The sequence below is a fragment of the Amblyomma maculatum genome, chromosome 6 (assembly GCF_055883805.1).
Source record: "Amblyomma maculatum isolate TAMU_Amacu chromosome 6, ASM5588380v1, whole genome shotgun sequence".
Classification (NCBI taxonomy): domain Eukaryota; kingdom Metazoa; phylum Arthropoda; class Arachnida; order Ixodida; family Ixodidae; genus Amblyomma; species Amblyomma maculatum.
In genome coordinates, this window is record NC_139349.1 from 23,611,220 (window position 1) to 23,617,877 (window position 6,658).

The following is a 6,658-nucleotide window of genomic DNA, read 5'->3' on the forward strand; positions in this document are numbered from 1 at the left end:
TGTCCGTACCAAAGGTTGACCAAATACGAATCCTAGGGCTATACATTCAAGAGAACGGATACAACCACGGAATATTGAAGAAACTGGAAGGTTACGCCACACAAGTCCTAGGCATAATCAGAAAAAATATTGAAGGGCCGAGGCTTAAAGAAACCAGCTTGATTAGACTTATGTAGGCATATGTCATAAACCGCAAAAGCTACTCTACGCCATATTTAAACCTTAGAGCAGAGGAAAAAAGAAAATTAGAAGCACTCATTAAATGATGCATAAAGAGCGCCCTGAGATTACCAATGAGTACATTCACATAGAGGTTGCTCGCTATGGGGGTACACAATACGTGGGAAGAAATAACAGAGACAACACGAAAGGCTAAGCTAGACATCTACAGGGAGAGCCATTTTAAATATATAGGCCTGCAGACAGAGAGATGCAACAAAAGTCGAGCATCCCACAGATGTACCGACATAAGCTAACCATCTCCCCTCTTCCTCGACACATGCACCCCATATACAACGCGGAAAGAAGGCAAAAGAGAGCAGAATCTCCCAAAAAGCGCTTCGAGCCACTGAAAAAAAAAAAAAAAAAAAAAAAAAAAAAAAAAAAAAAAAAACGGTGGCAAGGTAGTTGCATACGATGATGTGGCGAGTGCAAAGCCACGTGCAGCAGTAGCCTCAGTAGTCGACGGCCGAGGCGCCCCAGTATCGGCAATCACTATCAGAAGCCGCAACTCCGAAACAGCTGAAGTTGCCACAGCGCTCGCTTGCGTAGGAACAGAAGAAAAATTCATAATTAGTGACAACAAAACAGCCATCTACAATTACGCAAAGGGCAGGATCGCATAAGAAGCGGTGAGAATCTTCACCGGAAAACAGCTGAATAGAAAAATCAGCTTAATATGAGCTCCAGCGCACGTGTCTGTTCCTGGTAACGAGGCAGCACACGAGTTAGGCCGAGCTCTCTACTTCCGGGTAACCGGGGAGCCGCCTGATTGCCAGAACATGGACGAACATCAGTTAAATTACACAGAAACAGTCGAAAATTATAGACAAAGCAGAAAGCTGGTGCAACCCCCAGATAAGAGCCTGAGCAAAAAAGAAACGGCCGCATGGCGGCGTCTAGAGGCATGAACAGGAATTTACATTCACTCGTTCTGGGTCTTTCACGTCTAGAAAGATGAGAGACAGCACGATAAATGTAAGCAATGTGGAGAGAGAGGGACTCCCACCCACGTAATTTGGGAATGCGCCAGCTCCCCAGGGGTTAAGGCAAAAATACTTAGTAGAGAAGCCAGGGAAACCCTTCTGCGGAGCGAGAAACAACTCTTCACAAGCAAGGCATCCGCCTGGAGGAAGAGGCCGCAAGGAACCAAGCAAGACCTCTTTGCCTGCCTCTAATTGCGGAGGTCTCGGCCCCCGTCACACACACACACACACACACACACACACACACACACACACACACACACACACACACACACACACACACACACACACACACACACACACACACACACACACACACACACACACACACACACACACACACACACACACACACACACACACACACGCACACGCACACGCACGCGCACGCGCACACGCGCGCACACGCGCGCGCACACACACACACACACACACACACACACACACACACACACACACACACACACACACACACACACACACACACACACACACACACACACACACACACACACACACACACACACACACACACACACACACACACACACACACACACACACACACACACACACACACACACACACACACACACACACACACACACACACACACACACACACACACACACACACACACACACACACACACACACACACACACACACACACACACACACACACACACACACACACACACACACACACACACACACACACACACACACACACACACACACACACACACACACACACACACACACACACACACACACACACACACACACACACACACACACACACACACACACACACACACACACACACACACACACACACACACACACACACACACACACACACACACACACACACACACACACACACACACACACACACACACACACACACACACACACACACACACACACACACACACACACACACACACACACACACACACACACACACACACACACACACACACACACACACACACACACACACACACACACACACACACACACACACACACACACACACACACACACACACACACACACACACACACACACACACACACACACACACACACACCGAAATACGTCAGCGGCATTGCTTAATTTCTCTTTTGCACACGTTGAAGAAAGTAATTAGACGGGTTTTCTTTCGCCGGATTGGGCAAGACCCACCTATCGTGATTCATTGACGCGAGAAGAACGGCCTTCTGGAGCTGTATTTATCGCTATAAATTCGAATTCAGTATTCCCGTCACTTGAAGCTGTGACTCCGGCAGATCACTGCTCGCTATAACGAGTGCTTGCCGCTTTTGTTCACGCACGGCTCGCTCGGTGCCTAGGCGCCATTGCACAATACCTCTCTGGAAACTGCAGGCGCCTTCTAGACTGAGCGGGCGGACTTCGGCATGGCCGTGTGAGTGATTTTTCATGCAGAGAGCGGCCGGTCGCTGGCGGCCGGTACGGATAGCTTAAAGCTCGCCACTGTGCTAAGTGCACAAAGCTCGAAAGGTGACGTTAAACGGCCCATGAAAAGCTGTTTACTAGATTTATGAAACACACACTAGAAACAAGTGTCCCATCAACAAGTATCCCATTACAACGCAAAAATGTTCAAGCTAGCTTCATTGGCGACCAACATATGTTGGATCTAAAGTGATGCTCCTCCTCTCACCAGCGCGCAAGAAGAAAACAAGTGACTGTGCCACACAACACCCCGTCCTGCTCGGCTCACTTGGGAACGTCCAATGAGCGGGTGCGCCCAGCAGCCCCACTGACGTCAGTGGGGAGGCTTGATCGCTGCAATGGGTCGCCCAAATCGGCTGCGAGAGGTTGCCAGGACCACTTTTCGAGCCTATTCGGCAATTATTGGCTCCGAGTAAAGCTTTGAAATCTGACTCGAATACTCACAATGACCACCTCTATGAATTGGTTACATTACTATTTTACCCCGTGTGGCATTTGAGGGTCCCTCTAAGTCTCCTTAGAACAACAGAAACAGAAGTGGTTCTTATTGGGATAGTGTGGAGCATTCGCTGGTCCTCCGTCTACGTTGTCGAAGTTCAGTGCGCAAAATGTCGTATTGGTGTGCTGACTACAGCCCTCGAAAGAAAGTATTTGAACAACATAAGACTGCAAACATGAAAACGAACAACATGACACTGCGGACGTGTTTCAGTGTCTCGTTAATTTTCTCCTGCACTTCTAAATGTGTATAGGTGTGTTACTCATTCTAATTCAAGTTCAAGTTTATTGTGACTAGTGCTTAAGCAGGGCAGGATGTAATATTGCACAGTAAAAGGTTCAAAAGTCAATGCTTTAACATCTGTTCCGGAAGCAGAGGAAAAGTAAAATAAAAAGCAGTCGTGCAGTGAGAAAATGAGAAAACCCATTTGTCACCACCAAGGTATACAAAATAACTCGAACCTAAAGAAAATGAAATTTGCATGAAAGGGGCACAAATAACAAGAAATAAAAGGAGGAAGATGAGGAGGAAAGGCAGGGAGGTTAACCGGTTAAATAAACCAGTTTGCTACCTTGCACTGGGGAAAAGGGGGTGAGTGGATGTAAACGTCGTGGGTAAGAGACGGATAGGTGAAGTCAGTACAGTCACATCACATCACGTCACAGTCATATATCACGTAACATGACAACAAAATAATAGCCTTTTGATCAGGCCTGTGCATTTCATAAAGCGGAGTATTGCCTGGGACGCCTTCACTGCAGACGATCGCCGTGGCCAGAGACCTAAAATCTTAATTTCAGTCAGTAAGCGTCCATCTAGAAGCGCCAGCGCACGGCATAGATACTGTCTTTCCTCACTGTATGTGGGGCACTGACAAAGAATGTGGCCTATAGTCCCGTCGCACCCGCAGTTGGTACATGCAGGGCTATTTGTGTTCGTCACGCCAAAGGGAGGTATATACAAAGGGATATAAAGGAGGCATGTAGATTTTTGGGAAAAAGAAACTACTCCTTACATGAACTCCTTATTAAAGAACTGCAGTGTGCTGCAACCAAAGATACTCAGCTAAATTTTTAGTCTAAACTTAGCACGATATTTGGCTTCTTGGCTTTAAAATTAATCTTGGTAAATAGCAGATGACCCAGTGGACGTTTAACAACTAGATGAAGTTAGAAAATGACTATTGAGAAGTCATTTGTAACCGTAGCTTCTACGGATGACTGCTTGTTCTAAGGATTCCTTGAATGTAAGTTGAAAGAATAGCCTCACTAGATGAAATAGCAAATTATAAGAAAAATTGAGTAAGCTAAACACTTCTGGAACTGGTGATGTTGATGCATGATTAAAAAAGGCGTTAGCTTCATGGTAGGAAAGACAAATATACATTTAAGGACCGAAAACCTCAGAATTTTTTGTAATAAATATTCAAGTCTATCTTTTTCTCAAGAGAGAGGGAGAACGGCTCGCGTTTATTGTGAGGCAGGTGGAAAAATATGTAGTGTGATACTGTTTCGAAGATATCGATGGAAATAGTGTAATGTTTCACCGCGTAACAAGAAGTTGCTTTTTACGTTTGTCTGGTGCTTGCCGAAAATATTTAAGGCTGCCATAGAAAAACAATGAGGTGAGCTTTAGACAATACTTAGGAAATAAAAGGCAGAAACTACAAGCTCACCGAGAGCCCATCTCTGAGCATATTACTTTTAAGGTGAAGTTTCACAATACGCTAAAATGTGCGGTCGTAAACTAGTTTTTGATAAGAAATGTGCAAGTTTAAAAAATTTGTGGGTATATTACGGTTTTGGAGGTTGACGTTTTTTTTTTTTTATTGCAATAGGAGCAGTCAATGAGCTCGAAATGCAATGGGACATATGGATCCTATGCAGCAGGAGAGATGGTGCCAGTAAAAAAAAATAAAAGTTGCAATATATATAAGAATATACATCTCAGAACAATAACGCACTTCTGTGGTATTGGAGGCAGATCTGTAAAGCTTTTTAGAGTTAAAAAGAAATATGCATTCATTTTATATATTGATTACTTTCTGGCCGCAGCAAAACAGAGCCAGGCGCTGTGCGGGAGGGAAATGCAGCCCAGTCAAACAATAGTCTGTCGTGTCGCATATGTACTCTTACGTAAGTAGAGCGGTGTAGAAAGAAAAAAAATATAGAAAAGAACCATGCATTATGCAATCAAGGAGAAAAAGAGGAGCCGAATGCTTAAGCGGGAAATTGCTTCGCGACCTCCCCTGTGGGTTAGACGGGCCGCTTTAGCGATGACACGCTTTTTGTTTGCCTGCACGTTGGAATGTAAGCTGGCTAGACTCAATGAGGCGTGCCAGCGCCCAAGTGTGCACAACAGGAAGATCGCTGACGCCCTTGTTAGTTTAGCTCAAGTAAACCAGGAAGCGGAACACTTCCTCAGCGTATCTTTCTCCCAAGGCTCCGAAAGAAGAGCGCCGCTTCTCACAGGCGAATAAGTGCTGCCATTCGAGAACGACGGGACGGGAACGGAAGAACGGGCGAGGTACCGTATCCGGAATGCTAAGAGTCAAAACAATGAGGAAGGCATCCTAGAGGTCTGCAATTTCCGCTTAAGCGATGGCACGGGATCTCTGCACGATGATATCTCGGCCCTTTACGGGAGCGTGGGAGAGCGGTGCCAACGGACCCCAATATGCAGCTACCCACTCGCGAAAGCAGCAAGGGGAACGGAGTTGAAGAGAGAGCAGAAATGACCCTAAGTTGCAGCTCGCTTTCTTGAACTATGTTTTTTACTTTCGGGAAGACAGCGGCTATAAATTTGTGGCTTCTAGGAGGCTATGTATACGAGCTGGTTTTATTTAAATGTGGTAGCGTTAAAAACCCTATTCTCCGAGAAATCTACATCGGTGTTATGAGCGAAAAATAATGGGCCAAGGCTCTGCAAGGTAGGAGCTAGCATAGTAATCGCAGACAGTGTCGCACTGTGGTTAAATTGAATTTCTTTTGCCTTTTCTTAAACAACAAGCAATTCACTAGGTTATAAAGGCAAAATTACATCAAATAAACTCTTTGTGTTACATCAAAGAATATTTTTTGCCCACTCATTAAGAATCAATAAGCACGGCTCAAGCCATCGATGTTAGCATTTTTCTTTTTATATTTGTATCGCATGCTGAATGACAAATCTCATTCTCCGAAAAATCTACATCGGTGTTATGAGCGAAAAATAACGGGCCAAGGCTCTGCAAGGTAGCAGTTGTTAGGCGACATAACCACGCAAAAGACTGGTCGTCGAGTTGTGCGGCGCCGATCTGGCACATGCTGTAAATTCTAGCTTCGCCTTTGAGATGAATATGCAAGTTTGGAATCAGCCCCCTAACTGGATCCCACACACTGTCCGTATGCCGAGAGAATACTTTCGCACGGCTTGTCTAAAGCTGGGTCTTATATATTTGTTGGGCGATCTTTATTATACTATTGCATCTAA